The sequence below is a fragment of the Balaenoptera physalus genome (assembly GCF_965194825.1).
Source record: "Balaenoptera physalus genome assembly, contig: HAP1_SCAFFOLD_717, whole genome shotgun sequence".
Lineage (NCBI taxonomy): Eukaryota > Metazoa > Chordata > Mammalia > Artiodactyla > Balaenopteridae > Balaenoptera > Balaenoptera physalus.
Window position 1 is genome coordinate 314243 of NW_028126046.1, and position 17734 is coordinate 331976.

A 17734-nucleotide genomic window follows, 5' to 3' on the forward strand; every position below is an offset into this window, starting at 1 on the left:
GTCAGTAATTTAATTTGTGTTTATTACCAACAGGAAACAAGGTAAGTCTGGCAGCTCCTCACTTTGCTTGACTAAATAAAGACACTGTTCAAGATTAACACAAGGTATTACACGGAACTGAAGGTGAGGAGTGGGGAAAGGCAGGAGAAACCTATAGGAATACGGACACATCATACAAAAAATTTCACCAAAAAACACAAAGGATGTCAAAATACAAAATGACTTTTAAGTGCTTTACAATTAAGTTAGCACATTAAATAATAAACATATGAGTGCATGCCAGAATGTGCTTAGCACTCCTTATGTGTTAATTTATTTAATCCTCACTATAACACATGTACTATTTTTTTTTCATTTCTTTTTTTTTTTTAAACATCTGTATTGAAGTATAATTGCTTCACAATGGTGTGTTAGTTTCTGCTTTATAACAAAGTGAATCAGCTACACATATACACAAGTTCCCATATCTCCTCCCTCCCGCATCTCCCTCCCTCCCACCCTCCCCATCCCACCCCCCCCAGGCAGTCACATAGCACCGAGCTGATCTCCCTGTGCTATGTGGCTGCTTCCCACCAGCTATCTATTTTACATTTGGTAGTGTATATATGTCCATGACACTCTTTCACCCTGTCACATCTCACCCCTACTATTATTTGAATTTTATTGATGATGACACCAGGCATACAGAGACTTAAATAACTCACCCCAAGATCACACAGTAAGTAATAGAGCTGGCATTCGAATTAAAGCAATTCTCGCAGCCCACTGAAGCTAGTACCCAAAGGTAATTAGATAACTTGAAGCTTTAAAAACAAAAAACAAAACACAAAAAACTGAGGCTGTGTGTGCTATTTATACAGAAGAAGATAACAATATAAGTGAGTAATTTGAGTAATTACATGAAAATGTTAGTCTAGCAGATAAGCTAGTAAAATGTTCCAGAGGGTATATCTTTAGCCTGTATCCCTAACGAAGGTATATGAACCTTTAATCTGAATGGATAAATTCTAGAACATTATACAAAGAACCTAAAAGGAAGTTACATCAAGAATCATGTTTTTAGAAATGAAGAAGCAACAATAGAAAATCACCCTTTGTATTCAAGGTCTGGCAGTGTGCCACAGTGGAAGGAAACTAACCCACAATCAGAAGACAGGAGTTTTAGTTCCAGCTCTCACACTAAAGAGCAACCTAATTTGGAACACATTGCCATCTTTCTGGGTTTCAGATTCCTCATATTTAAAGTGAGGATATAAATGCCTGCACCATTTTTTCGCAGAGCTAATAATATCATTGAAATCTTTGTGGCATATATGTTAAAACGTACATTGTTTAAAATTTTTGGCAAACTGCAAAACAGCAGTAAATATCTCAAGGAAACGATCTGGCAAGTGTACAAAGACGCTCACTGTTGTTTACACCAGCGACAAAATTAGAAACAACCTAAATGGATATTAATAGGTGATGAGTTAAGTAAATGAGAAATGTCCACCCAGTTTAATACTATGCATCAATTTTTTTAAATGTAGATTTATATTTACTGATAAAAACTACAGTTACAACATATTAAGAGTAAAAAAGCAGATATATAATAGCAAGTATAGGATGATCACGATTCTAATTTTTAAAAAGTATAAACATGCAGAGAAAAGTCTAAAAGGATGCAAACAATTACCAGTGTCGGTATGGGTAGATTTTACATTTTTCTTCATACTTTTTTGTACTATCTAAATCCCCTACAGTAAGCAAGTAATCAATAAAAAGGGGCATTTTTACCTTTAAAAATAAGAGAAAAGACTTCAGAGATGCCTGCTTGGCTGTGTTCAATTCGCTACCACTTTGGTTAAAAGGGAGGGAACAATAAATATTTACTATTTACTATAAATAAAAAATATCATAAGAAATAAAAATACTTCTGTAATGTTACACAAGAAATAATTAATGGTTATTTGGGGGAACGGAGGAAGGCAAGAAGGGAAGAAGGGAGGAACGAACTGAAATCACTGGGGGACAACATGTAAGAAACTTTATTCTATTCCGCATAAAAATTTTTTTAACTGAAGTGTAACTGACATTGAAAATTTTTTAATAATAGCTTTATTGAGACATAATTCACACATACCATAAAGTTCACCGGTTTAAAGTGTGTAAGTCAGCAGTTTTCAGCATATTAAAAGTTATACATTGATCACTACTATCTAATTCTAGAACACTTCCATCACCCCTTAAGAGAAAACCCATATACATCTGCAGTCACTTCCCAGCCACTTCCCATCTTTCTCTCCTCCTAACCCTCCTCTTGAATTTGAACTAAATGTATGTACTACCCACCCAAAAATTAAATTAAAAAAAATGCCTAATGATATTTTTCAGCCTCAAAAAGGAAGGAAATGCTGACACACGCTGCCACATGGATGGACACTATGCCAAATGAAATAAGCCCGTCACAAAAGACAAATATTACACGAGTCCACTTACATGAGGTCCCTAGAGCAGTCTACCTCACAGAGACAGGAAGCACAAGAGTGGTTGCCAGGGGCTGGGGAGACGGGAGACGGGAGACAGGGAGTGACTGTTTGATGGGTGCAGAGATTCAGTTTTACAGGATGAAGAGTTGTGGAGATGGATGGTGGTGATGGCTGCACAACAGTATGAATGTACCTTATGAACTGTACACCTGAAAATTGCTTAAGATGGTAAATTTAACATGGTGAATGTAAGCTGTATTTTACAACGATTTTAAACACTGGGGAAAAAATATGCCTGCCACAGAATTCCAACGTGTTGATATTAAATAATTTACTTACAACTATTGATAAATATTTAGTTTGGTTCTCATTTTCCACTATTATAACAGGTACCTTCACATGTGTATCTCTGCACATTTATCCAAATTTTTCCTGGAGATAAATTCTGAAAGGTGGAATTCCTGGATCAGAGGGTATGCAGTTATGATTTTAATACACACAACAAATTATCTCTAAAAGGGTCTGTACAGATTTAAACTCCCACCAAACGATGTCTGAGCACTTTCCTATACCTTTGACAACCGGGTATTTTCTTTCTTCTCTTTCTTTTTTGGGCTTTTCTTTGATTACAAGTAAGACTGAATATCTATTCACGTATCTACAGGCGCTTTGTATTCCTTCCTTTGTGACTCATCTGTTCTTGTTCTTTGCTCATTTTGTTTTGGGGACATTTAACCTTTCTCCTAATCCACTTTAAGATCTTTTTATATTTGGAAAACAACCTTTTGCCTGCTGTGCATGTTACAAATATATTTCCAAATCTGTCATTTTTCTTTTAACATAGTTTATGGCAACTTAAATACAGAATTTTTTTAGTGCAAAGATAAGAACCTCTTCTTTTACAGTTTCTGGTTTTGGTATTATGCTTAGCAAGTAGTGAACTTTCAATTATGGCAGTCTTCAAACTCGCGAAAAGCACTGGCTTTTTCTTACGAAAAATAAATTTACAATAAAATTATCAGGTATTTGAATTCATGAATATGATTCTTTAAATAAATTTAACTACCCGCATCATGCTGTAAAGATTCTCAACAGTTGCTGGAGTTCAAAATCCTTAATAAAAAGATGTGTCAAATTGCTAATTCTCTGAAGCCTAGAATCAACCTCCAGTTTCATTCTTTACCTTTGGAAGTCAAAAAATCCAAATAAATTCTGAGCAAGTTTATCCCACAGGGAAATATCAGAAGTTAAATTCAACAATGAAACTGATTTCTAGGTACAACTGTCCCTCCTTTTCTGGACACTCATCACCAAATTCATTCAAATCAGGAGAAACAGATGTTGACGACAGCTAACAGTCTCACATACACTTTAGCACTTGTGATTATACTAGTATGGCAAGCACTGTTTTGGTGAAGAAAGAAAATACAATGACTAATGTGCCCTGCTTCTTCAGCTCTGCTTCTTCAGCTCTGCTTGCACCCATTTTACTAGAATACAGAATTAAAATGATGCTCTGACTGGTAGCCGAGAAGGCTACACAGCAATTTTCTCCATTGAAATGGGAATCAGCACCCCTTCTTTAGGCTACAGTCAAGCTAGATTCACTTTATTAAAATTCCTGCCAACTCCCCTGGGAGAAGAAAGAAGCAGCAGGCAATAAGCCAGGCTGCTCTTTCTCTAGCACATTCATACTGAAGATAAAGGGAGCATATCTGCACATATCACAGACATTTACCATGACCGACCAAAAACACATGCTGAATTTAGCAGGACAATCTCAGTTGTCAGATATTAGGAAAATTTCTATTTGGCAATTCTGCTTATGACACTCTCCAAAATGATCTCACACTTTTCACATTCCAAATTGTACATCAACACTCACTAGTCTACTTCTGCTCACTCTAACACTCAGCTTGAGCTGGAAGACTGGAAAAATAACTGCTTCAAATTTAGTCCAAGGATTGTACTAAAATTACACCAAGCTGTATCTCAATGAAATGGTAGGATGTTGTGAACAATAGTAATGAAAATTCTTAAATCCCTGATAGGGTTTATGATCATTTTTTAGAAAAATACATCTCAAAAACAACAAAACATCACAACAATGCTTCATATATTTTAGACAAATATCAGAAGCTCTTCTGAGGCAAAACTTCCATTAGTTTCTCTGAACAAGAGAACGCTTTGATCCAGTTTATCCTGATTTCTAAAATGACAGAACCAAGGAGTCTAGAGCTATTTTTAGTTACAGAAAAAGAATATTATGGATACATGAAAATGGTCATCATCACAAACATTATACTGTATCCCAGAGAGTTCAATGCACTACTTGTCAAGATAACCATTAGAAAAAATACCAGTACTGCATCCTATTATGTTAAATTAAGAACGATTTTTTTTCTGAAACATGTAAATACATACATTGAGGAAACTTTATCAATGCAAGATGCAAAAGAGTTTATAATAATTCTTACTAACATCACCCAAGTCGATCCTCAGGCTCTGTGATGTTCTGATCTGTGCTGTACCGTATGTGTCCCTAAGAAGAGCACTTACCAGCCCAATCTGCAATTTCTTTCTTTGTATCTGTCTTCAAGAAAAACTTTCTAGAACTTGGGACTTTCATCTTGTTACTCTAGGGCACGGCACAGTGTTTGGTATAGTAAGTGCTCAATAAATTTTTGATGAAAGATTGACAAAAACAAATTTTCACGCATTATTTTGAAAGTAAATGGCTACTGGATAGTAGACGCAAATCAAGTCCCTGGAAAATTATATCTTTCCCCTATAACAGAGAGAATTACTCTTATTCTGTAACAATTAGTTCCTTACCAGCTAACACACAAAAAATTCTATCTCAAATACAAATTGGTCAAAATACTAAATGCAATCCTAATTTTTAAAAAAATGTTAATTATACACTCTGGATTTATTTGTGTTTGATCTGAAGTGAAGAGAAGCATTTTCAAATAATTAACTGTCAACAAGAATCTTTTATACTTTTAATACTATATACAACATACACCAAAAGTGTAGGATAGAGTTCTTATCCAAAAACAGAGCTTACAAAGTGGTAAAACTTAATAGCTATATATACACACTCACACACCAGCACTATACCTTATTATAAATTTTAAATTAAGAATATTCAACAACGAGAAATGGGACACATAAAAGCACTTATTATATATGCAACATATTCGAATGAAGTTCAGATTCTATAAGATCACTATGATTTGGATTCATGAATCTTTAATATGAAAAGAAAGTATTCTAATTTCTATCATTTTAGAAGAAACTCAACGTTTTTTAATGAGTCTCAACCTCCAAGACTGAGACAAAGCAAGAGCCTCTAGGTAGTTCATTTCGTCTGATCATTAGTCTAGTATTCTTTCCGTTGCTGACAAGGATTTATTTTCTGTGCAGCAAAGCACACTGTAAACTCTCAAATATTAAACCAAAACCAAGTTCTCAGACTGATCTAAATAAACACCAGCAAGAGACATACTACAATGCAAGAAACAACCATACCAGCATTCAAATGGATAGATTAAATTGTTTAAATGAATGCTACTTCGAGCTTATTCTCCTCTAAAACAGATGTCAGAGTCAAGAAAATGAACAAGCAATTATTCCAGATTCCTAGCAGCTACTCTCTGCTACTGAATCCAGGAGAGAAAAAAGAACATCTGCCTTTATGCCAGCATAACCCAGAGGAGAAATTAAAGAATAAACAAAAATACTATCAAAATGGGGAAGTCCCGAGGTCATAATACATTCTATTATTGTGTGCTCATCAAGACAACAACTCAAGTGACAATAAACTGATTTTAGTACAAGTTCTAGAAATTCCAAATAGCTTTCAGTTACCCAAACTCCCATACCATTTACTTACCCCTTAACCTCTACTTAAAGAGTATATGTATATGTATAACTGATTCACTTCGTTATAAAGCAGAAAACTAACACACCATTGTAAAGCAATTACACTCCAATAAAGATGTTAAATAAATAAATTAAATAAATATAAATAAAGAATATCCTCTACCCGTTCCCTCACTTTCACTCCCAGCTAAATCCTACCTGTCCTTTCATCCTTAGATCAGGCATTACCTCCTCTAGAAAGCCTGTCTGACTCTCAAACTGAACAAAAGGCAGAAATAGAGAGGAAGGAATGGGTGGAGGAAGAAAAGTACAGAAAGAAGAAAAGATAATATCCCAAACCAGATATTACAGTAGTAAAAATATCATCCTAAGCAATGTCAGGATTGAAGACGTCATTCCATTAAAAAATAACATCAAAATAAAAATTTTTTTAACCTTAAAAGTAAAATCAACCAGCAGAGGGATCCTATAGTAACCATTTCCATAGTGTTTAACTTGAGAATGCTCAGTACTAACAAAGCAAAGGCAGAATTAAATACAAGGGACCATAAAGGTACTGTTCAGTCTAGCAGCATTTTAAGTATCAACCTCACTTCTTTCTTCATGCTCTACAACCCAAAAGTTTCAAGCACCTGCAACAGACGTCAATGAGGTTAACAAAATTCCCAGATTTAGTCCCTGAAATACTAGTATATAAATCAAGAAGGGTGAAGAAAGAAGGGTAAAGAAAGAAGAGTTAAGCGATACCTATCAGCTGTCAACATGTTAAGAGCTAACCCTGGCAATGCTACAACTGGGAGTGCATTCAGCTGAATAAACACACACCGGAGGCAGCAGCTTGACTGTGAGGTGGGGGGGGGGGGGGGGGGCGGGTCCCTGCTGGCATAAAGCTAACGGGCTAATGTCTGTGTCCCACAGACCCATGTCAACACTGAAGTCACTGTGTGCCCAAAGCTTTCCAGAAGCTATAGAATTCCTTTTTCCTTTCCCCCCCCGCTTTTCCTCCAGAGAAAGAAAAGAGGCAAGGAAGACTGATATTGAGGGAGAGTACAAAGAGATCATGACCTTACAATCTTACAGAAAAGCACTCCTGTACACTGCCATTGTTTAAGATGTTTTCACACACACTATCACTAAACTGTGTTAAACTGAAATGAAGCCCATCAAAATTATTTACATAAATAATTCTGTCTTGGGGAGAAAATAGCATAGAACATATACCAAGAACATCAGCTAACCAGAATAAACCAACCAAATTACTCACATTTTTTTCCAAGACTTACCTCTTTAATAATGGGCTTTCTTGTAAAAATTCAAATCTACACTAGGCAACTGATAGACTACAACAGTCCACTGTTGTATTTTGTTCTAGAGATACTAAGACCAAGTGCAGTTACGACAAGAGAAGGAAACCAAAGGTATAAGAATTAGAAAGCAAGAAAGTCATTATACAGAGATTGTAGGAAGAAAACTCAGAAGAAATTACAGACAAAATATCTGTATAATTAAGAGTCCAGCAAGGGACTTCCCTGGTGGTCCAGTGGTTAAGAATCCACCTTCTAATGCAGAGGACGTGGGTTCTGCATCCCACATGCCACGGGGCAACTCAGCTCACGTGCCACAACTACAGAGCCCACCAGAGCCCACACGCTCTGGAGCCCGCGCTCCGCAACGAAAGATCCTGCATGCCGCACGGAATATCCTGCGTGCAGCAACTAAGACCTGACGCAGCCAAAAATAAAACAAATAAATAATTAAATATTTAAAAAAAAAAAGAGTTTAGCAAGCCTGGCGCATATAAGATCAACATATAAAATTTAACTGCATTTCTCTACAAGGAACAAATCTTTAAAAAGTGTAATTAAAAAGAGAGAGAAAGAGAATCTTGATAAATAAAACCAAAGAAGCATCTGGGGATAAAATAACAATAAAAAGTCAAACTATTATGGAGAAAATCATAATTGTTTCAAAAGCAAAACACCAAGGTATAAATATTTTTTTTGTATACAATCCCTTAATTTTTCCATGGCAACCATCAAATAAGGCATATCAAAGACTCTTTTGCACATGCTTCTGTAAAAATGTTAAGTAGATAAAAGAAATCTTTAAAAATTAATAAAATTTTTTTGAAAATCAATTTAGGTAGTAAACAGACAATACAAAAGATTGCTTCATGTTTTAACAGCATGTTGAGAAGAAATAAAACCATATGGGATCTTCACGGGGTATTTAAAAGGAAAATACATTTGTTTTCTCGACTCTCACCAATTTTATCACATAAACTCCAATAAATACATGTGTTACCATTATTTTCATTCATCTCCTACATCCATATTTACTCATCGCGTTATATTTTCAATTTGAATACTTAGGTCTATGACCACAAAATCTTTCACTTCACTTCAGCTGACTGCATACTTTTAGGGGAAAGTTAAACATGCACTTACCCTATGACCCAGCGATTCCACTCCTAGATATTTCCGCAAGAGAAATAAAAACATGGCCACAAACACATCTGTATAGAAATGTTTACAACCGCTTTATTCATAAGAGCCAAAACTGGAAACAACCCCATCAACAGGAGAATGGATAAATTGATTATGCAATATCCATGCAATGAAAACTACTCAATATTAGGATGACTATGGATACATGCAACAACACGAATAAACTTTAAAAAAAAAATATAGTACACTGAGCAAAAGAAGCCAAACACAACAGAGTACAGACTATATGGTTCCATGTATAGGAGGTTCTAGAGCAGGCAAAACTAATCTAAAGTGAAAGGAATTAGAACACTATCTATGTGTTCGGGGCAGGGAAAATACTGATTGGGAAGGAGCTCAAGGGAACCTTATGGGATGATGGAAATGTTCTATATCTTCGTAAGACTGCATTATACGACTACTGGCATTTGTCAAAACTCATGGAACTATGATACGGAAGATCCATGTATTTTGCTGTATGTAAACTATACTCCAACAAAAAATAAATATATTAAAAGAGAAAAAAGTAACAGACATAGGTCAGAAAAGGGAAAAGTAAATCAATATTCAAGATAATTTCTTAACAAGTAGGAATGACTTCACTTAAAAGAAAAAAGGATAATTTAGTTGATTTTAAGAACACTTCCAGTCCCAACATGTATTATGCTCTATCACCTAATTCAACTGTAACCCTGCATTCTTAAAAAGGTTAGAGAAGAAAGCAGAAGCTCGGGGCTACAGAGACTCATTCAAATATACAACAACGTATGGAAATCACCATCAACAATTTGCCTTATTTGCTTCAGATATCTCTCTCTCTCTCCCCCACCCCTCACTGTTGCTTATTGAAAATTCACAGAAGTGATGTCATCTGTTCTTGATTCTCTTTGCAAATTGCTCATGTTACTCAACATAATGTGTCTGAGAATGTAAACTGGTATAGCCACTATAGGAAACAGTAATGGAGGTTCCTCAAAAAATTAAAAATAGAACTGCCATTAGATCCAGCAATTCCACTTCTGAGTTTTTATCCAAAGAAAACAAAAATAACTAACTCGAAAAGATATCCACACCCCCATGTTCACTGCAGCATTATTTATAATACCCAAGATATAGAAACAACCTAAGTGTCCATCAATGGATGAATGGATAAAGAAAATGTGGTGTGTATATCTATACATATATGTGTATAGATATACACAATGGGATATTATTCAGCCATAAAAAAAATAAAATCTTACCATTTCGGGGTGGGGGGGGGCGGAACCACAAGCTCACAGGTAGAGAACAGATTGGTGGTTGCCAGGGGTGGGGGACAGGGAGTGGGTGAAATGGGTAAAGGGAGTCAAAAGGTACAAACTTCCAGTTATAAAAATAAATAAGTCCTGGGAATATAATGTACAGCATGGTGACTATAGTTAATAACACTGTATTACATATTTGAAAGTTGCTAAGAGAGTAGATCTTAAAAGTTCTCATCCCAAGAAAAAGAAGTTCTTTGTAACTATGTGTGGTGATGGATGTTAACCAGACCCAGTGTGTTGATCATTTTGTAATGTATCCCAATAGCAAAATATTGAAACTAATATAATATGTCAACAATACTTCAATTTTTTAAAAACGTGTTTGAGATTTATCCACACTGATATACATAACTCTAGCTCATTCACTTTTATGAACTGTATAATACAGGTTTCACAATTCCTTATCCAAAATTCTAAAATCCAAAGAGCTTTAAAAAGACTACATTTTTCTCCAAGCTTAATGGAAAAACCTGACTCAACTGCTATGAGGCTATTTACCATTTATTTATCCAATTTAATATGAATATTCCTAAGTTTTGCTACAGATTTAATATGTTTGATTACTGGGTATTGTCCAGATCCCAATGGGAGTATTACACAATATACAGTTTATATACTGGATTACCTTTCAAAATCTGAAAAACATCTAAATTCCAACATACATGTGTCCTAAGTATTTTGGAGGAAGGGACTGTGTACTCATATTCCATTTTGTGAATAAATACCAACTTATCCACTCACCTACTTAAGGAACAGTTAGATGTTTTTCCACTTTTTTCACTGTAACGACAAGCACATGTACATCTACCTGTCTCCTTGTGCACATGTGCAAAAGTTTCTCTCAAGGAGACACACAGAAATGAAACTGCCAGGTAGTAGAGCGTGTCTTCAACCTTACTGGTCATTTAAATGTACCTTTTTCAATTTACTATAAACAAGATGCATGACACAGATGATAAAAGGGAGCAGATATCCAGCCTATAACTTTCATATCTACAGAACCATTAATCATATAACACTTTCCACTGATCATAAAACCACTTTCCTAGAAGGAAATTTTTGGTGGAAATGGATTGGGTTGTTACTTTAAAAAAAAAAAAAAAAAGAAAAGCTAAATGATTGTGCATTCAATTCCATCCATAAGGAATAAAGACAGTGTTTTCAAAGAAAGTTATTACTTATGAAGCTACTTTAATTAGCAGAGCCCAAGTATCGCTGTAAGGCTTGAGAATTTTTTTTAAGAAGCAAAAATTCTATCCATAGGATCTTTTCTCTCTGAAAGAAGGAATGAGAGAAGAAACAGAAAAGATTGGAAAGAATCCTAATTTCTCTCCGCTCACCCTACTTCCTAAAATGGCATCTTTCCCTGAGAATCCCCACAAAATACAACTACTTTAATCTCAGTACCAAAATTTTGATGTCAAAGATTCCTATAAAAATGATCTTAGAGATAAGGACACTGAAAATCTGAAAGCAACAATAATCAACAGTTTCAAGAATTTCCTTTCTATCCCTTTCATATTTATTGGAAAATAAATAAATAAGCAGGCTTCTTTTTTCTCTCAGGTATTTGAGAAACAAAAAAGTAACACAGGGATACCTGATTCATTACTAATGTTTAAAATATTTTTAAACTAAACTTATGAATTGGGATAGATGCTTATATAATTCGTTTTTTCTGACAGCTTTTAAGAACACATTCTTTGATCCCCATATTATAAGGAAAATTGGCTTTTTAAATAAAGCTACTTGCTTAACCCAAGGTATCTAAACAAAAACAAGAAAACTTAAATGAGAGGTTCACAAAGGAACATTTGACGACGTTAGTGGACCTAAAATATGTCATATTTCTTATACAGACTTAAGCAAAAGAAAATATGAATCCCAATGTATAGACAAGTGCCACAAAAACACAAAACCTACAGGAACACAAGAACAGCACTTTATCCTAGGCGGAAAAACGAACCCCTAGCCTATTTCAATACCAGAAGAATGACAGATTCTGAGAGGGCTCCGGCTACCTTGGGAGTTCTCTCCATCAAGAACAAGAACTAGTAATTAACATGAAAGAGTCCATTTCAGACAATTCTGCCCACAAAGGAGGCAGTGCTGTTGAAAAATAAACTTAACCAAACATTGGAGAACAGAAAAATAATACTGAAGTATAATCCCTCACTGACGGAAGAAAGATCTTTAGTTAGTAGCAAGCATTAAGCTCCCTGACAGAGATACCATGGCAGGTGGGTATAATAAACATGGTCTGTCTCCATATAAAGGTAGATTAAGACAGATAATGGTGGATAAGAGAGTCATTAATCCCAACAGCAACAAAAATACACAATTATAACTGCAAACAGGGATAAAAGCTATAAATCCAAGGTAGTAAAAGATAAGAGAAGATTTGGGGGCTGGGTGAGATCTGAAGAATAAGTTAACTTCCATTAAGTATTTAAAGACACAACACTTCTACTGTGAGGAGAAGACTACTTAGGAGAAGACCCTCAAGAAGGAGGGGGGGGGCACACCACATTTGAGGGATTAAGGAGACTGAGCACCAAGGAAGTGTGACAAGAGTTTTGGACTTTAAGGGCAACAGGAAGCCCTGAAAAAGTTTTGAGCAGAGTATGATCATCTCTACCATCATCACTAATAGTGATGCCGGGCACATACTACCACATTTAATTCTTAGAACAAGTACATGAGGTAAGAATGATATAACCATTTTACAGATGAGGAAACTAAGGTTTGGAAAGACTTAGCAGCCTGCCAAGCTCACATAACTAGTGAGTGGTGGAGCCAGGATTCAAACATCACATGGGCACTTTCAAAAGCTCAGACTGGCTGCAATGAGGCTGCATATCAGGGGGAAACAGAAAGACGGGAAAATTGGGAGACCAATGCAATAATGTCAGCCAACAGTGACATGACCAAACTATGACAGTGGCTGTGGGGTGGGAAAATGGATGGCTTACAGAAATACTTCAGAGAAAAAAGATCACCAGGATTTGACTGGCAGGGTGGGAAATGAGGGAATGAAGCAATCAAGGAAAATTCTGAAGTTTCTGACTTACACACCATGGACAAGTTGGTGGCACCATAAACAAAAATGGGAAAAAATAAGGAAGGACCAGAATTGAGGGGAAATCTTGAGCTGAATGTAATGTGCTTTTGAGATGCTGAGAAAAGGTTTGAGGGAGCAACTGGGCATGTGGGTCTGGAGCTTAGAGGAATGATATGAGCTAAAGATGCTAAGTGTGGAAGCTCTGATACACAGATGTTAACTGAGGCCAAGGTAGTGAATGAGCCTCCCTAGGAAAAGAAAACACAGCAAGAGGAGATAGTCATAGGACTGATTCAACATTAGATGGCAGGCAGAGGGTAAGAGGCGGGCAAAGGAGACAAGAGGAGCAGTCAGAGAAGTGGGTAGAAATCAGGAAAACTGTGTCACAGAAACTGAAAGAAGTTGATAAGGACCCTTTCTCTAAGGGGAGAACACAGACCAAGAAAGATCTGGCTCTGGGTTCAATTCCTGGTTCCATCAGGATGACTTCAGTGAAGTTAACTAAATACTCTGAGCCTTAATTTATTAATCTATACTATGAACATTATGAAACTTAATCTACAGGGTTATTATAATAATTAGCAGTAAGACAGAACACCTATCACACTGTAAATTATCAATAAATGGCAGTTACTGTTGTTGCTACTGTTTGTAAAATCAAAAGGTTTGGTTAGTGGCTTATTGAACCCAGCCCTGGGGAGCCCTAGGGGTTCTAAAGAACATCTTCAGGGAATGCCTGGCGGGGCCACACTGGGGCATCTGGGCTCCCCAGTCCTGTCTCGATCAGAACAGCTTTGCCTTCTTTTTCATTTTACTTCTTAAAGTAAGTTTTAGGCACTTGCCTGGTGGCACCATGGTTGGGAATCCACCTGCCAATGCAGGGGACACGGGTTCGAGCCCTGGTCCAGGAAGATCCCACATGCCGCAGAGCAACTAAGCCCGTGCACCACAACTACTGAGCCTGCGCTCTAGATCCCGGCTCCACAACAAGAGAGGCCACCGCAATGAGAAGCCTGCGCCCCACGCCGCTCGCCGCAACTAGGGAAAGCCTGTGCGCAGCAACGAAGACCCAACACAGCCAAAAAATAAATTAGTTAATTAATAAATAATAAGTTTTATTTTCATATCTGAATACTACTCATTTGAAAAAGGGGTCTGCAGCTTAAAGTGTTTTTCAAAAAGCAATGACTGGATCATCTCAATAGTCCCTTCAATTCATTTGGATTACAGCTTGTAATTTTTTTTTTTCTTTTTTTGAATTTTTGAAGTTTATTTTATTTATTTTTTTATACAGCAGGTTCTTATTAGTTATCTGTTTTATACATATTAGTGTATACATGTCAATCCCAATCTCCCAGTTCATCCCACCACCACCCACCCTCCCCGCCACTTTCCCCCCTTGGTGCCCATACGTTTGTTCTCTACATCTGTGTCTATTTCTGCCCTGAAAACCGGTTCATCTGTACCATTTACAGCTTGTAATTCTTCACCAAAGTAAAACATGTGAGAAATAAGGACAAAACAACACACTTGATAACATAATCCCTAACATGAAGCTTATTATTTATGATTATTTAATTAGAATAATGGTTATAAATCAATTAGCTCTGTTTATCTACTGAAAATTGTACTAGGGTCAGTGCCATTACTGCCATTGAAGCACCACAGCCTTATAAGAGCAATTTTTTGTTTGTTTGCTTAAGATTATAACCACATGAACAGTGAAGAAAAGAGTTAAGCAGCATTAAAATCACAAAGGGCTTTCTTTTTTCATGAAAAATAAAGTTGGTTAGTGTGCTCAAATTACTTGTTTTCTTTTTGAAAGCCCTGCATGAAGAAAACCAATTAATAAAGAATCAAAATATCTCACCAGCCTTTTCTCATTGAAATCAGTACCTCTAAAAACTTTCTTTTAATATCCTTTTCTTATGCTATTGATTGTTTGTAACTAATCACTTTCCATGTCATCATTGTATGTGGTCCTCTTGTGATAATTATCCCACACTCTCCAGTTTAGTCTGTTGAGCAATCACCACTCTGGTGCAGCTGAAAATTCTCAGGGACACTAGCTTGAATCTCTATGGCACAGATGTCCTAATACTTCATTTTAAACTGGGACAAAGGTTTTACAGAGCCTTGCTGATCTTTTGTCCCAGACACTGGCTGTCTTTTTCATCTAGGACATAATCAAAAATGTACTGTATTAAAAAAAAATGTACTGTATAAGTTTTTTAACTACAACTTTAGAATTTATACTCTTCAATAGTAAGTCACTTCTCTTAAATGACAGAATTTGCTCCTATTTAATTGCTGGAAGTTTTAAGCAATTAAATAGGAGCTGACGGTGGATCAATAGTTGTCTTCATTTTAACAGCTCACCCAATAATGAGGAACATGAGAACTGCATCTGGAAGATTTGGTGTGAAAGGAAATGACTTCTGAAAGGCTGACTGATTTATTTGTGCTGATACTGGCACAGACTGCCCTACTTTAGGCAGGATGGTTAGGGAAGGTCTCTTTGAAGACGTACCATTTAAGCTGACACCTGAGGCAGCCAGCATATAAGAGTGGGGTAAGAATGTCTGGCAGCACATAAGAATAAAGAGTTAAGAACAGCATATATATATATATATATGTATATGTGTGTGTGTGTGTACATATATATTTGAAGGACATTTTTTTCAACACCCAATCGGCCATTAATACAAATTGAAAGCCTGTTATAATCAAATCAATGTAGTCCTGGAAAAAGAATATCAACAAAGAGATCAATGGAACAAATCTCACAATAATTAAGCACTTAAGAAAGAAAAAGGAAATGCCACAAACCAAAAGAAAAGAGACTGATCACAGTATTTAGAAAGCTTTGCAATTATTAGGAAAACATCAAAATAAATACGTTCTCCCCACACAAAATTAAAAATAAGTTCCAGGAAGATTAAAGAACTAGGTATAAAATGCAAATTAATTAGAAAATAAAAAGAATAAATATAACATATTTAATGATATTCAGATAGGGAAGGACTTTCTAAACAAAAAACGAAATGTAAGAAATTACAAAAAAATTACAAATTACAAATCTAAGAAAAGTATAGTACATTTTACTGCTTAGAAATCTAGAATTATAAACATCAAAAGTCAAAAACTAATGAGCAAATGACAAAAACTAAAAATTATTCACAACTGTGAAAGTACTTTATCCTCACTATTGAAAAAGCCCATAAACGTCAATGAAATACTAAGACCTTACTGTCCCCAAGAGAAATTAACAAATAGGAATATACCAATCACAGACAATATGCAAATTGACAATAAACACATGAAAATGTAAACAAAGAATTGCAAATGAAAGCAAGGTAAGACAAAACTTTTTAATCTATGAAAGAGGTAAAAGTTTTTTTTCAGGCAAAAGATTTTTAAACATTATATGAACAGGTAAGGTGATACATGCATTCTTACATGCCTGATCACCTAAAGTGGTCCAATCCTTCTAGAAGACAGTGTGTCAATAAGTATATTCATCTCTTTTATTTTATAAGCACAACTGTATCATCCTTAGGAAGCAGAAACTATCTTCTAGCAATGTTGCTTTTCTCTCCAAATATAAGGTGGATAATATAGTAATTTGTAGGGTCATTTTTGTAACATTTTCTCATTACAAAGTAATAAACATAAGTGTTAAAACATTTTAAGAATACATAAACGTATGCGGGAAAACCTCTCCTATAATTCCTTTGATCCCCTCTGATGAATAGATTCAATTTTTTAACAACCTATCATAGGAAAATAATCAGAAATGTGAAAATGTATTAATAAAGATGGCCATAACAGTAATACATATGACAAAAAAAACTGAAAAGTGGGGAGACCTTCAAGATGGCGAAAGAGTAACACATGGAGATCACCTTCCTCCCCACAAATACATCATAAATACATCTACGTGTGGAACAACTCCTACAGAACACCTACTGAACACTAGCAGAGGACCTCAGACCTCCCAAAAGGCAAGAAACTCCCCACGTACCTGGGTAGGGCAAAAGAAAAAAGAAAAAACAGAGACAAAAGAATAGGGACGGGACCCGCACCAGTGGGAGGGAGCTGTGAAGGAAGAAAGGTTTCCACGCACTAGGAAGCCCCTTCACTGGCAGAGACAGGGTGTGGCAGGGCGAAGCTTCAGAGCCACGGAGGAGAGCGCAGCAACGGGGGTGCGGAAGGCAAAGCGGAGAGATTCCCTCACAGAGGATCGGTGCCGACCAGCACTCACCAGCCCGAGAGGCTTGTCTGCTCACCCGCCAGGGCGGGCGGGGGCTGGGAGCTGAGGCTCGGGCTTCGGAGGTCAGACCCCAGGGAGAGTACTGGGGTTGGCTGCGTGAACACAGCCCGAAGGGGGCTAGCGTGCCACAGCTAGCCGGGAGGGTGTCCGGGAAAAGTCTGGAGCTGCCGAAGAGGCAAGAGACCATTGTTTCGGGCGCGTGAGGAGAGGGGATTCAGAGGACCTCCTAAATGAGCTCCAGAGACGGGCGCGAG

The 17734-nt window shown here is 36.4% G+C and overlaps 1 pseudogene across 1 annotated transcript in view; it reads right to left on the reverse strand.

Annotated features, from left to right (window-relative positions):
* Positions 1-17734, reverse strand: part of LOC309653626 (ELKS/Rab6-interacting/CAST family member 1-like) — a 176968-nt pseudogene that overhangs the window by 102501 nt on the left and 56733 nt on the right. The window lies entirely within an intron of this gene.